The 15748-nt window shown below is 44.4% G+C and overlaps 2 pseudogenes; both read left to right on the top strand.

The window, feature by feature from the left end:
- Positions 1 to 11060: 11060 nt before the first annotated feature.
- Positions 11061 to 11179, top strand: LOC143948020 (5S ribosomal RNA; annotated as a pseudogene).
- Positions 11180 to 11502: 323 nt separating this feature from the next.
- Positions 11503 to 11621, top strand: LOC143947185 (5S ribosomal RNA; annotated as a pseudogene).
- Positions 11622 to 15748: the final 4127 nt, after the last annotated feature.

Here is a 15748-nt window from a genome sequence, read left to right as displayed (position 1 = left end):
GGAATCCAGAGAGAGACTGTGTTACACAGAGAGGCTAGAGTATGCAGAAGAACGCCTATTTTTTTTTACAGATAGGCTTGTGTATACAGAAGACAGTCTGGGGAATTCAGTGAGGCTAGTGTATGCAGAGAGGCTGGGACACCGAGACTATTGTAAAAAGAAGGCAGGCTAGTGTATATAGATTACGGGCACCTGTATACAGAAGACAGAGAGGCTAGTCTATATTGAGTGGCTGGTGTACACAGAGAGATTAATGTATACAGAAAAGCTAGCGTGTAAAGAAGACAGGACTTTATTTTTTGCTAATGCAACTACTTTTGAAACATATAAAGTGCTTTTTTCATATTTTGGTGCTGTTAAAAAGTGGTGTGTTGTCAGTGGTGATATCAATGTGACAGTTAATGTGGAGAACTACAACTATTCAAAATAGAGCAAAAGAGTGCTAAGTTTATTTTGTTAAGTCATTGACTGATAGACGTTAAGTAATTGGCCGTTATTGGTTTGGCAGTACATGGTTTATTTTGATGTAAGATAGTTTTATTCTCTACTCTAGACGTTTTAGACGACTTTATTATTAGCATTATTCGCATTATTCATATATATTATGCAGAGTGTAAGTATTGCAGTGAGACGATATTGCTTTTAAAAGATTTGTATTATTATACATAGCATTGTTAGCAGACCAATAGGACAATTTACATGGCTTAATATTGCAGAGAGTAATTTATCAGGAAAGAGATTCAAAGCGTTAGTTGCAGTAGCTTCATAAAACTGAGAAATCGTTGCATTACTCTAAATTTAAAATATGTTCCGGCAGCACTGAAAAGACGATATTAGATGAGTGATCTACGCATTTCGTTTACTATTTCACTATACCGGCTAAATGTTAATATGTTAATATGTGCTGCGTGTAAGGTAGAAAATAGATGGTTTAGTGTGAGCTGGTTTACCAGGATTTAGAGATAGTAATCTTTTTATACTAGTAATAAATATAGCAAAATAACTATAACGGGTTTAAGTGAAAATACACGAAATAACAGCAACAACGTGTGTAGGTTTTTATCAATCAAGTTCATTACGTGTCTTTAATCATGTAGTGAATATACCCCAATATTGGAGCACAAGGATGAGAAAGCATAATAACTAACAGAGGATGACATGGCAAAAAGACAAACTGCATTAGAAATGTGAATATGAATTAGAGTTGAAATGCCAATCGCCACGGCTACGTACAGCAAAGTGTGAGCTAAGCAGCTAAATATTCTGCAATAGCAGAGATTAAGTATTGCAGTCGAAATGAGATCGGAAGCGTTAGTTGCAGTAGCTCCAAAATGACTGAGAAATCATTTCATTACTCTAAATGTAAAAGTTATCCCAGTAGCACTGAGTGGACTGATATTAGATGAGTGATCGTTCTAGTACAAATTCAGTTTCCTATAGCAGAGAGATACCAGCTAAATGTGAGACGAGCAATTAAACTGTTCACGGTAGCATTGCATTACTCTTAATATGTGCAGCGTGTAAAGAAGCAATAAGATGGTTTTGTATTATCCTAAAATTAGCAGTATACGTAATAAAGGTGAGTAGGTAACCTGGATTTAGACATAGCAAACTCTATAATCTAATTTAGCAAAATTAGAAAGGATAATATTGAGACAGTATATACAGGTCGAGTTTAAGTGGAAATACACAAAATATCTAGCTTACCTTTACATTGTTCAATAGAGTAAATTGACGTAGCTTGAAAATTCCAACCTATGTTACGCACGAAGACGGCTTACACTGACTGTTTTCCGTTTCCACTGGTCATCGGCATAATGTATCAGTAACCATGAACATTAATAGTGATAGACAGCTTACATTAGGATGTATGCATGATGTGAATGTAAAATGAATGTAAAATAGTTGCATTATGTGTTATTAATGTAATCAAACTGTATTGTTATGCTTTGCTACTGCAACCACTTCTCAATCAAGTAAACCGTCCCACTGATTTTCTCACATTTTGCCGCTGTTAAAAAATGTGTTGCAAGTGTTATGTGTTACAAATGGTTATCAGGGTGACAGTTAATGTGGAGAAGAAGTAATACACAAAATAGAGTCAGAAAGAGAATCCAATTGCATAGAGGTAGCGAGAGATGGTTGCATTAATCTTAATGTGCAGTGTGTAAAAGGTTTTAAAAAGATGGTTTTGTGTGACTTTTGCTTTAACGTAAAATTAGCTGTAGACATTATAACTTGTTACAATGATTTAGAGATAGTAATCTCTATAAAATAATAATAATAAGTATAATAATAATAATAATAAGTATAGAAAAACAAATTAGGAATATTTTGAGGCAGTATGTATAGGTCGAGATATAGTGAATACACAAAAGGGATCAAGGGATAGTAGCAAAGTCAAGGGTTAAATGCAAAGGTACTCTATTTAACAGTAAATTGACGTAGCTTGCAAATTCCAACGTGTAAATCGTTCCATTAATTTTGATGCTCAAGAAGACGGCTTACACTGACTGTTTTCCGTTTCCACTGGAAAGAGAATCCTATTGCATAGAGGTAGCGAGAGATGGTTGCATTACTCTTAATGTGTAAAGGTTTTAAAAAGATGGTTTTGTGTGAATTTTTCTTTAACGTAAAATTAGCTGTGGACATTATAACTATGGTTAGGTTTACAATGATTTAGAGTTAGTAATCTCTATAATATAATAATAATAAGTATAGCAAAACAAATTAGGAAAATATTGAGGCAGTATATATAGGTCGAGATAACGTGAATACACAAAAGGGATCAAGGGATAGTTGCAAAGTCAAGGGATAAATGCAAAGGTACATTATTTAAGAGTAAATTGACGTAGCTTGCAAATTCCAACGTGTAAATCGTTCCATTAATTTTGTTACGCACGAAGACGGCTTACACTGACTGTTTTCCGTTTCCACTGGAAAGAGAAAACTATTGTATAGAGGTAGTGAGAGATGGTTGCATATGGCAGAAAGACGGCTTACACTGCTTTTCTCACATTTTGCTGCGGTAAAAAGAAATGTGTTTTAACTGTGACAGATAAGGTGGAGAAAAAGAAGTAATACAGAAAATAGAGTCAAACAGTGGAAACGTTAAAAAATACAATTGGTATACGATTTTGGTATAACTGAGGTACAGGGCAATTACTGTAGTATGACTTGCCAATGTTTATCATGTCTTGTTTATATCACACAAAGATGTATACAGTCTGACTAATTATATATGTCTGTGCCAACTATTGTTAATAAAAAACGGAGTTAAAAAAAAAAAAAAACAGTGGAAACGTTTATTTGTCATGACAGCTGATACTGGTTGAGCAATAAAACTGTTTTATTAAGATGTAAGACTAGTTTTATTCTCTACATATTGTTGTATAATATAGGCGACCAATAGGACATTTAAATGGCTTAATATTGTAGGGAGGAAGTATCGCTGTTCAAAGGTAAGAGATTGAAAGCTTAGCTTGAAAATGGCCGAGAAATAGTTGCGTTAGTCTAAATTTAAAGGATATGCCGGTACCAATGAGAAAGCTTATTGATTGACTAGTTGATCTTTGCATTACACAATTCTATTATTATTATTTTTATTATTATTATTAAGATCATAGTGCAGAGAGATACTCAGTTAATGTCAGAGATACTCGGTCAATGTCAGAAAAGCAATAAAACTGTTTACATCGTTAGAGAGCGATGGTTACATTACTCTTAGTATGTGCAGCATGTCTGGTAGCAAATGTTTTGTGAACATTTTGCATTAAGGTACAATTAGCGGTAGAAGTGAATAGATTTAAGCGGATTTTGAGATAGTACTCTCCATTTCTAATAAGAAATAAAGAAAAATAAGTCAGGATGGTGTGTCAGGACTGTCACATACTCACAGTCCCGGTACAAATATGCAAAATAGAGCAAAAGAGTTTATTTTGATTTATGATAGTTTTATTGCATGCTTGATGTGGATGATTAAAATCGTGTAGTGATCTATATTTAGCACAAGAATGTAAAGGCATAACATGGCAATGAGACAAACTCCATTAGAGATGTGAGCTAGATGAAATGATGAAATGTCTCTGTATAGCCCAGATTGCCTTCTGTTATCACTTAGCCTACCCTCTAAATTCACTAGCCTCTCTATATACACCAGCATGTTTACACTAGCCGGTCTTCTGCATACAATAGCCTGTCTTCGATATACACTAGCCTATGTTCTGAATACACTAGCCCGTCTTCTGTCTTCGGTATGCCCTAGCCTGTCTTCTGTATACATTAGTCTCTCTGTATAAACTAGCATCTCTGTATACCCCAAACTGTCTTCTGTAAAAACTTGTCTCTCTTTATAGCCTGTCTAGCCTTTCTTCTGTACACACTAGCTTCTCTGTATACACTAACCAGGCTTCTATATACAATAGCTTCACTCTATGCACTAGCCTCTCTGTATAATCTAGCCTCTCTATATACCCTCTCTCTATATATAGTGTTCTGCATCTCCGTAGTGGTAGCCTCTCCGTAGAAGCCAGCCTTTATTCTGTATTCACTAGCCTTTCTTCTGTATGCTGTAGTCTTTTATATATACTAGCTTCTCTGTACACCCTTGCATCTCTGTAATACACGAAATCCTCTGTATACCACAGCCTGTCTTCTGTATACACTAGACTGTAAACACTAGCTAGAATACACCAGCCTGTCTTCTGTACCCACTAGATTCTCTGTATACACTACCCAGTCTTCTGTATACACTGTCAGCTTGGATGTATACCCAAGCCTGTCTTCTGTATACACTAGTCTCTCTATATCCACTGTCCTATCTGTATACACTCGACTCTCTCTATACACTAACCTCTCTATATACACTAACATCTTTGTATATACTAGCCTCTCTTTAAATTAGCCTCTCTGTGTACCCCAGCCTCATTGTTTACTCTAGCATCTCTGTATACTCAAGCCTGTCTGCATTCACTAGCCTGTATTCACTAGCCTTATATATACTAGCTTCCTGCTTCTCTGTACACCCTTGCATCTCTGTACACTAGACTCTCTGAATACACTAAACCCTCAGTATACCACAGCCTGTCTTCTGTATACATTAGACTGTAAAAACTAGCTAGAATACACCAGCCTGTCTTCTTTACCCAATAGACTCTCTGTATGCACTACCCAGTCTTCTGTATACACTGTCAGCTTTGATGTATACCCAAGCCTGTCTTCTGTATACACTAGTTTCTCTATATGCACTGTCCTTTCTGTATACTCTCGACCTTCTCTATACATTAACCTCTCTATATACACTAACATCTTTGTATATACTAGCCTCTCTTTAAATTAGCCTTTCTGTGTACCCCAGCCTCACTGTTTACTCTAGCATCTCTGTATACTCAAGCCTATCTACATACACGAGTCTTCTGTATTGTGTATTAACTAGCCTTTCTTCTGTATGCTGTAGTCTTCTATATATACCAGCATCTCTGTACACCCTTGCATCTCTGTAAACACTGTGTAAACTAGCCAGTCTTATGTATACACTCGCCAGCTGTATACACTAGACTCTCTGAATACACTAAACTCTCTGTATACCACAGCCTGTCTTCTGTATACACTAGACTGTAAAAACTAGCTAGAATACACCAGCCTGTCTTCTGTACCCACTAGACTCTCTGTATACACTACCCAGTCTTCTGTATAGAATGTCAGCTTTCATGTATACCCTTTCTGTATACACTAGCTTCTCTATATGCACTGTCCTTTCTGTATACACTCGACTCTCTCTATACACTAACCTCTCTATATACACTAACACCTTTGTATTTGTCTTTAAACTAGCCTCTCTGTGTACCCCAGCCTCACTGTTTACTCTAGCATCTCTGTATACTCAAGACTATCTACATACACGAAACCTGTATTCTGTATTCACTAGCCTTTCTTCTGTATGCTGTAGTCTTCTATATATACCAGCTTCTCTGTACACCCTAGCACTGTAACAGTACTAGGTTCCTGTATTACAGAAACAGAACACCAGCAATAAGGTGTATACTGTGCAGGAGGCACACAACACTGACTCTAACTTCTGCACTGCAGATGCATGTATTGCAGAAATTGAACACCAGTAATAAAGGGTAGCTTCAGGTGTGTACTGTGCAGGAGGCACATAACACCCACTGTAACAGTGCTAGGTTCCCAAGCAGTAAAGACACTGTCCCTGCCTATCGTCCTCTTTCCCTGACCACCGCAACACACTATACAAGGCCGCCATGCTGGCTGCCTTATATAGTGTGGGGTGTGTACTAAACCCCCCTGAGCTATAATTGGCCACAGGAATCCTGCCTGTGGTGAATTGTGGCTCTCCTCACACAGGATGTCACATCTGTTCTTATTATATAGAACCTATTATGCTCCTCGTAAACTTTTTCAGTTTGGCCGAACGGCCGGACGCAAGTTGCCCCCGGTGCGGGAACATGGGGGGAGACATGATGCACATGTTTTGGAGATGCCCGAAGTTGATCCGCTACTGGACAGAGGTGACAGGAACCATTGATCGGGTGGTTGGAACCTCCACCAGGATGGAGGCGAAGTATTGTCTCCTGGGATTAGTTGAAGGAGTTGGAAACCCGGGAAGTAGCCAGATGGCAGTTCTGAGATGCCTATTTCAGGCAAGGAAACTGATTGCCCAACCCTGCTTAGCCTCCAATGTTGGCAATGACTTGGTTTTTTTCGCTTGTTTCCGAAGATGACCATGTTGGCGTTTGTCAAGATGGTTGAGAGTGCCCGAAGAGATCGCCTATGGCCCCATCACCTTGAAAGTGCCTGATCTTGTCTGATCTCGGAGGCTAAGCATTGTCGGGCCTGATTAGTAACTGGATGGGAGACCAACTGGGAATACCAGGTGCCGTAGCATTCTTTTTATGTTGTTGGCGTTGACATGTTTTTTTTTTCCGCTTGTTTCCCAAGGTGATCATCTTGGCATTTGTCAAGAGGGCTGAGAGAGCCCAAAGAAATCTCCTACGGCCACATCCCCCTGAAAGCGCCCGATCTCATCTGATCTCAGAGGCTAAGCAGGGTCCGGCCTGGATAGTACCTAATTAAAGGTGCCGTAGGAATCTTTTTATATTGTTGGCTTTGACCTGTTTTTCTTTCGCTTGTTTCCCAAGGTGACCATTTTAGCATCAGTCAAGAGTTTTGAGTATGTCCCAAAGCGTTCGCCTGAGGTCACATCACCCTGAAAGCGCCCGATCTCAGAGGCTAAGCAGGGTCTGGGTCAGATGGGAGACCGCCAGGGTCTATGTTGTTGGCGTTGACCTTTTTTTTTTCACTTGTTTCCCAAGATAACCATCTTGGTATTTGTCAAGAGGGTTGAGAGTGTCTAAATAGAACACCTATGGCCACATCACCCTGAAAGTGCAGAATCTCATCTGATCTCGGAGGCCTAGCAGTGTACGGCCTGGTTAATACCTGTATGGGAGACCATCTGTGAATACCAGGTGCCGTAGGCTTCTTTTTATGTTGTTGGCTTTGAACTGTTTTTTTCGCTTGTTTCTCAAGGCGACCATCTTGGCGTTTGTCAAGAGGGTTGGCCGTGTCTTGAAGAGAACGCTTACGGCCACATCACACTGAAAGCACCCGATCTCGTCTGATTTCAGAGGCTTAGCAGCATCAGGCCTGGTTAGTACCTGGATGGGAGACTGCCTGGGAAGACCAGGTGACATAGAAGGATCTGGTCTGGTTAGTGTCTTGATTGGGAGATCGCCTGGGAATACCGGATGCCGTAGGATTCTTTTTATGTTGTTGGCTTTGACCTGTTTTTTTTCCCTTGTTTCCCAAGGTGACCATCTTGGCATTTGTCAAGAGGGTTAAGAGTGCACAAAGAAATTGCCTACGGGCACAACACCCTGAAAACGCCCAATCTCGTTTGGTCTCAGAGGCTAAGCAGGATTGGGCCTGGTTTGTACCTGGATCGGAGACCGCCTGGGTTTTCCAAATGCTGCAGGCTTCTTTTTATGTTGTTGGCGTTGACTTGTTTTTTTTGTTTGTTTCCCAAGGTGACCATCTTGGCGTTTGTCAAGAGGGTTGAGCGTGCATTTGATCTCAGAGGCTAAGCAGGGTTGGGACCTGGTTAGTACCGGGATGGGAAACCGCCTGGGATTTCTCGATGCCATAGGCTTTTTTTTTAAGTTGTTGGCATTGACTTATTTTTTTTTTTTGTTTTATTCTTTTATTAAGCATAAGTAGAACAATATAAATATAACAGTCAACCATACAGCATGACCCAGGGTCACAATTACATGCTAACAAAAAATAGGCAGCCAAATAACTCTGGGTTCTCAGAGGGGAGTCCTACAGTTTCATGCAGAAAATAGAGAAACCCCACCTCCGACATGTAGTACAGTATAACTAGTGCAGCTCCGTTCGGACAAATGTAATCATGGAGAACAACTGGGACCACAGCGAGCCAGCTTATCATGACCTACGTGAACCAGAGCAAAATATGAGCCGGTCATGTCCAGAACCCTGGGGTTCTTCTGGGTCCCGAAGGCTAGTAAGGAGACAAGGCATAGTCAAAAGGGAGGACGGGGGAAGAAGAGAGTGCAAAGACGTAGAGAGAGGAGGTGGGGGGATGGCGACGGGGAAAAAAAGAAAAATAAAGACAAAAAGGAGGGGGGAATGCCACCCAGGGCAGACATGGCCTACGTAGGTAAACGTTAGATGTTCAGTCGTTTTCTGGGACGGAGGCACTGCTCACCTCCTGAATGTAGTCTCGAGTACCAGTAAAATACCTCCAGGGCCTCCATGTAACACTAAATGCCTCTTCAGTGTTGTGAAGGGTGGCGGTCAATTCTTCCATCCGGAGAATATGATTGACTTTGGAATACCACAGCACCTTGGATGGGGGCTGAGGCTGCCTCCACAGTGCGGGAATGCAGGCCCGGGCGGCATTCAGGAGTTGCATCGTGAGGGTTTTTTTGTATTTTCGAACAGGCTGTTCGGTCAAGTGTAGAAGGCACGCTACTGGGAACCCAAAAGTTCCTCAAGGTCGGGCATGCCCAGAAAAGGTGTCCCATGGTCCCCATATCTGAATTTCACCTCCAACAAACATCCGGGATCGATCTATCCATTTTATTCAGAAGGTATGGGACTCTATACCAGCGTGAGACTATCTTGTATCTTGATATTGGTTTGCGATGGAAGCTTTATGTACGAAGGTCAGGATCTTCCCTATCTGTTGTGGGGTAAATGTGATGCCTAAGTCCCTCTCCCATTTGTGGATAAATGGTGGGGGTCGACTCCTCCTCCTGACTACTCAATAGGTTGTACAGGAGGGAGAGGGTGTGTCGCACAGGTTCCCTTTTGTGACAGATGGATTTATAGGGTGTCAGGTCTCTAGGAGTGTAGGGGGCCCTTTGTATGGCCAGAAGAAAGTGACGAAGTTGATAAGCACTAAACAAGTCAAGCGGAGGGTCAGAAAGCTCGGCGACCGTTTACGTGGTCGGGAGCCCTCCCGTGGGCCACACCTCTCTCAGACGCTGTTTCCCCACCACTGTCAACTGTCGCAGTTTCTTGTTGGTAAATCCCGATGAAAAGTCTGGATTACCTATAACCGGAGTCATTGGTGATGGCAGGGGAGCAATGTGTGTGCAGCGGAACAACCTCCGCACAACAGCCAACGTAGCTCCCACTACGGGGTGACCTCTGAGGTCTTTTGGTAGGGAGGACAGGAGCCACGGGGAGGTCAATAGGGGAATGGATCCATCCTCAATCTCCATCTCCACCCACTGCTTGTGTGGGCCATTACAATGCCAATCAACGACTCTCGCTAGCAGAGTCACTCTGTAGTATTGTCTGAGATCTGGGAGACCCAGACCCCCCTTGTCCTTTGGTCTGGCAAGCAATTGCAAACGGGCTCTGGGCGGTTTGCGCGCCCAAATAAAGTCCCGGAGCAGCACCTACAGTTGTCTGAAAAAAATTGGGGGTAACCGGATTGGTAATGTCTGGAACATGTATAAGATCCGAGGGAGGGCCATCATTTTGAATGCATTACAGCGCCCAACCCAGGTCAGTGTTAAAGCATGCCAGTTTCCCAAATCAGATTTCAGTCTATCCAGGAGAGGGACAAAATCAAGCAGGTACAATTGCGCTAAATCCGCTGCGATGTCAACGCCCAGTTAACGTATAGATTTTTCAGCCCAGTAGAATGGAAAAGAGGAGCGGAGCCTCTTGGCCTCACCATCCGGGACCGATATATTCAATACAGCCGACTTGGCGCAATTGTTTTTATAGTTTGATAGGCTGCCGTGTCGCTGTAGAGACGCAAGTATTTTGGGAAGCAAAATGTGTGGATTGGAGACGGAAAAAATTAGATCATCAGCGTACGCCGCAATTTTGTGGTGTGCCGAGGGTTTTGATATGCCAGTAATATTCGGGTCATTCCGAACGTGACACATAAGTGGTTCCAGTGTCAGAATTAAAATTAGGGGAGACAGAGGGCACCCCTGCCTCGTCCCATTAGTGATGGGGAAAGAGTCCGAGCACCACTCGGTCACCCGTACTGCTGCCGATGGCGTGGAGTAAAGCGACATTACCCAGCTCATCATGTTGGGGCCAAGACCTATATGTTCCAGGGTGGCCTGCATAAAGTGCCAGGCCACCCTGTCAAAGGCCTTCTCCGCGTCCGTTGACAACATAAGCAAGGGCCTTCCCTGTACATGCGCCGCATGGATTAAATTGAGGACTCGGGCCGTATTGTCTCTAGCTTCCGACTTATTTTTATTTTTTTGCTTGTTTCCTAAGGTGACCATCTTGGCATTTGTCAAGAGGGTTGAAAGTGCCTGAAGAGATTGCCTACGGGCACATCACCCTGAAAGCACCCGATCTCGTTTGATGTTGGAGGCTAATAGAGTCGGGCCTTGTTAGTACCTGGATGGGAGACCGCCTGGGAATACCAGGTGTCGTAGACTTCTTTTTATGTTGTTGGCGTTGACCTGTTTTTTTTTTTCGCTTATTTCCCAAAGTGACCATCTTGGTGTTTGTCAAGAGGGTTGAGAGTGCCTGAAGAGATTGTCTATGGCCACATCACTCTGAAAGCACCCAATCTCATCTGATCTTGGAGGCTAAGAAGAGTCGGGCCTGGTTAGTACCTGGATGGGAGACCACCTGGGATTACCAGTTATTGTAGGCTTCTTTTTATGTTGTTGGCGTTAATTCGTTTTCTTTTTTTTGCTTGTTTCCCAAGGTGACCATCTTGGCATTTGTCAAGAGGGTTGAGAGTGCCCAAAGAGATCGCTTACAGCAGTATCACCCTGAAAGAGCCCTATCTCTTCTCTTTTCTGAGGCTAAGAAGGGTTGGGCCTAGTTAGTACCTGGATGGGAGATGGCGTTGGAATACCAGGTGCCGTATTCTTCTTTTTATGTTGTTGACATTGACCTGTTTTTTTTTTCACTTGTTTCCCAAGGTGACCATCTTGGCATTTGTCAAGAGGGTTGAGAGTGCCCGAAGAGATCACCTACGGCCCCATCACCCTGAAAGCGCCCAATCTCGTCTGATCTCGGATGCTAAACAGTGTCGGGCCTGGTTAGTACCTGGATGGGAGACCGCCTGGGAATACCAGGTGCCATAGGCTTCTGTTTTTTTTGTTTTTTTATTTAGTAGTATGCGACATACAATGCAAAGGCAACTTCACAGAATGTGTGATACAAATAGTTATAAACAAACGATCATATTGCATGGATATCAGAGCCAATGGTAAGAAGTCTGAGGAGAATAGCACGTGTACAGCTTTGCGGTCATATCAAGATGAGATTAAAGCTCCATCTCGTTGGGATCCTCTACCACTTAAAATATTATTGATACTAGCCCTGCTACCCTCGAAGAGTTTAGATATCCATAGATAGGGGAAGAGTATTGTGTAGTAGTCAAATGGGGTCGGAACATACCATTTTCTTTTCCCTTTTTTGAGTTAAGAAGGGAAATAGTAGAACTGAAAGGAGGGAGAAGGGGAAAGAGAAGATTGGGGAAGGAAATGGCAGAAAAGGAAAAGAAGGGGTAAGGGGGTGTCGTGTGTAGAGTGGATAGGGTGGGGTCGGGTGGGGTCCCCTCCCAGGGAGCAAGAGACGCCCTCGGCTCACCAGCTCATCAGCTGTCCAACGTTTGGAACAGCGATCTCCAACGATCACCATGAGCTTACTATGTCTCGCGGAGGTATTCTTCCGAAAAGCGAAACTGGGTCCAGTAGAACCATCTGTTCCCATGCTCCTCCGTTTTATCCCTCATTGTGGCAGTCAGGTCTGCCATTCGTTCAATATCATTTACCCTTGCGAACCACTGGGTCACCATTGGAGCAGATTGCTCTTTCCACTGACTTGGGATGCAGGCCCTAGCTGCATTGAGGAGATGTTTAAGTAAGGACTTATGATAACGCTTTCTCGACATAGGAGTTAGATTGAGAAGAACTGCTGCGGGATCATTGGCTAAGGAAATGTCTGTGAACTTGTGGATGAGTCTCAGGACAGGCTGCCCGAATGTTTGTAATTTAGGGCATTCCCTGAAAATGTGGAGAATGGTGCCAATCTGTTGCCCACAGCGACAGCAGCGGTCAGATTGACCGGGGAATATTTTGGCCAACACCACCGGTGTACGATACCAGCGTGTGATCAGCTTATATGAGATCTCCTGATATTTACTGCAGAGTGACGACTTATGGGCGAAAAAGAGTATTCTGTCCTTCTGTGGTTTGGAGAATGTAGTTTGTTAGTCCCTTTTCCATTTAGCTAGGAAGGGTGGATCCGTGGAGGATTGTGCGTCTGTCAGGATTTGGTAGGACCTAGAGAGGGAACCACGAATTGGGCCATCATCCAGGCAAAGTTCCTCGAAGGGGTGGAATTGGCTAGAGAAGAACGAATGGTTAGGTAGTGATCTGAGGAAATGGATTAGCTGTCTAGCTCTCCAGCTATCCAATGCAACAGGTACTTGCTCTAGCAGTATGGTCCCCATGGGAATCAAGCCCGTGGGTCCAAGAAATAGGGCTGCTCTCAGAAGCCCTTTCGGGGCTTGCCTGGTAAAGGCCTGGTCAGACAGGCCCGGAGGGAATCTAGGATGTCCAATAATTGGGGTCATAGGAGAAGGGAAGTTAGTCAGGTGGGAAAGATGAAAAAAACTATCCATCTCGGCGAGCGAGGGGCCAATTAACGGGTGAGTAGTCACACAGGGCTCCAATGGCCTCCCCGCCCAAGGCAGACCAGCCAGTGGAACCCGCGCCTTCTCCTGCTCTAGCTTGACCCATAGCTTCAGTTCCCCATGCCGGTGTCTTATCACATATGGTCCCCCATCGGATAGTGTCCGCTGTGTACTGCGCATGCGCAGTACACAGCAACACAGATTCCGAAAATTGCCGAGCATGAACGGCGCCTGCGCACTGAGTCCAGGTTCTATCCCCACTATCCAAGTGGACATAGAGTAAGAATATAAAAGAGCCGAGCGCAGCGAGGCCGAGCCCGAAGCGTGGCGAGCGAAGCTCGCCTGCGAGGGGCCCTCTAATATTCACAACCCTATGTCCGCTTGGATGGTGGGGCTACCACCTCCACTCACCGCGCAGGCGCCGTTCAGCTTCGGAGATTTTCCGAAGCTTCGTCTGCTCCGTACTGCGCATGCGCAGTACGGTGCGGACACTATATCATGGCCGGACAGTATATGGCAGAACACCGGCACCAGTCAACCACCGGTGTCATGTGCGTTGCTGTGTAATATAGAGCAGGGTCCGGGCAGCCAATACCTCCCCGCAATTTCGGTCGCAATAGCATTGCCCTTCCAATACGCATATGTTTCCCGCGCCAGAGGAACTTGATAAAGATTGAGCGAACCGCATGAAAGAAAGTCTGGGGTATTTTGATAGGTAAGGCTTGTAGTAGATAGAGAAGTCGTGGCATCGCGTTCATCTTCAACACATTACAGCGTCCGAACCATGACAGAGCTAGTGGGTCCCATCTTTTAAGGTCCGCTGTAAGCCCATAGGCTTCTTTTTATGTTGTTGGCTTTGACCTGTTTTTTTTGCTTGTTTCTCAAGGCGACCATCTTGGCGTTTGTCAAGAGGGTTGGGCGTGTCTTGAAGAGAACGCTTACGGCCACATCAACCTGAAAGCACCCAATGTCGTCTGATTTCAGAGGCTAAGCAGCGTCAGGCCTGGTTAGTACCTGGATGGGAGACTCCCTGGGAAGACCAGGTGCCATAGAAGGATCTGGTCTGGTTAGTGTCTTTTTTTTTTTTTTATTCTTTATTTACGGATTGCAGGTAATACAGAGACAAACTGTAAAAGACATAGATCCCTCAGTTTTCCAGGTTAACAAAAATACATAGTTAATACTTCGTGGGGGACCGGGGGAAACCTAACAACTTATGTCAGCAGCAGCCCCAGCCGTGGCTAGGCCACCACATTATCCCACTCTAATGATCTGGCACCCTAGTGTCTACTTATAAACCAGGGCAGTCCGCGGGGCGATCCCCCTCAAGGCCCAGACTGAGGGGCCTCTAACATCGGTCACCTTCATTCTATTGGTCAAAGAGCTCAGCCGGGACCACCCCGAGGGCCGCCAACCCCTGGCTGGGAAATCGAGGGAACAAAACGAAAAGATCCTTGCAATCACCATGTATTTTAATTATACTTGGGAGTTAGGGGGTAGGGAAAGAGGGGGGAGCAAATGGGCAGGAGAAGGGGATGGGGTAGAAAGAATGAAAGTTATAGGGGGCTAACAGTGCTACGAGGCAGACGGGGGAGAGAGTGAACCAGGGTGGTATACGAGAAGGGAGAGAAAGAAAGAGGACTCCGATGGGTTCCCACGGCCGGACCCTTCCCTCTATACACGTGCCAGAGCCTACAGATAGGATCTGTATGCGTCGGAAAACCTGAACAGGCTCCAAGACAACCAACAAGCAGTGTGCTCTTCCTCCCTGTCGCCTAACGCTGATGTGAGCTGTTCCATACGGTAGATGTCGCAAACTCTTGCAAACCAGTGAGACACCAGTGGAGCGGCCTGCTGTTTCCACATGCTAGGTATACATGCCCTGGCCCCACTCAGAAGATGTTTTAAGAGAGATTTATGGTACTTCTTGCTCGAGAGTGGGGTCAGATTGAGGAAGATCGCAGCTGGGTTGTTCTGGAGATCAATAGCCGTGAGGTCATAAATGATATTGAGAACCTGTCTCCAGAAATGGGCCAGTTGAGGGCATTCCCAGAAGATACGTAGTAACGTGCCGGCTTGTTCACCGCATCTCCAGCACAAAGGGCTGTGACCGGGAAACATAGCCGCCAGGACAGTGGGGGTCCTGTACCATCGGGTCAAAATTTTATAAGCTATTTCCTGGTATTTACTACATAGGGATGACTTGTGCGCAAAAAGAAGCGCGCGGTTCTTCTGGTCTGGCGAGAGCCGGACATGCAGGTCTCGCTCCCATTTTTCCACGAACACCAGGTTACTCTGGGAGAGTTGGTCCAGTAGGATGCGATATGACAGGGAAAGAGACCTTCGGGTCGGTCCCTCTCCTGAGAATACCTCCTCAAACGATGTTAGGGGTCTGCGGAATTCGCCACTGTTTGGCAAAGATTTCAAGAAGTGGGAGAGTTGGGAAAGCTTCCACTGTCCCAGGGCCGTGGTTGCTAACGCCTCGTACATAGTGGAGACCGCTGTCCACGTCCTAGGGCCAAGAAAAGAAGAGGCCCGCACAAGGTCCCAGTCAGGGTCGAGGCGGAAAGACTT

Source organism: Lithobates pipiens, unplaced genomic scaffold (genome assembly GCF_037356315.1).
Source record: "Lithobates pipiens isolate NorthernLeopardFrog02 unplaced genomic scaffold, aLitPip1_a1.2 Scaffold_30, whole genome shotgun sequence".
Lineage (NCBI taxonomy): Eukaryota > Metazoa > Chordata > Amphibia > Anura > Ranidae > Lithobates > Lithobates pipiens.
Note: the sequence above shows the minus strand (reverse complement) of the source record. Positions and strands in the feature narration are given on the sequence as shown.